Source organism: Nannospalax galili, unplaced genomic scaffold (genome assembly GCF_000622305.1).
Source record: "Nannospalax galili isolate Female #2095 unplaced genomic scaffold, S.galili_v1.0 scaffold375, whole genome shotgun sequence".
NCBI classification, from domain to species: Eukaryota; Metazoa; Chordata; class Mammalia; order Rodentia; family Spalacidae; genus Nannospalax; species Nannospalax galili.
Window position 1 is genome coordinate 2,061,738 of NW_008337054.1, and position 283 is coordinate 2,062,020.

Genomic DNA, 283 nt, shown 5'->3' on the forward strand with positions numbered 1-283 from the left:
TGATGCTGGCTTCATAGAAGGAATTTGGGAGTTCTCCCTCTGTTTCTATCTTTTGAATAATTTAAATAGTATTAGTTGGAGGTCTTTTTTAACTGTTTGATACAATTCTGCTGTAAATCCATCTGGGCCTTGGCTTTTTTTTCAGTTGGGAGGCTTTGTATTACTGTTTCAACTTCATTCTATGCAAAGGGTCTATTTAAACTGTTGATCTCTTCTTGGTTTAACTTTGGTGGTTCCCATGATTTTAGATATCCATCCATTTCTTTTAGATTTTCTAATTTAG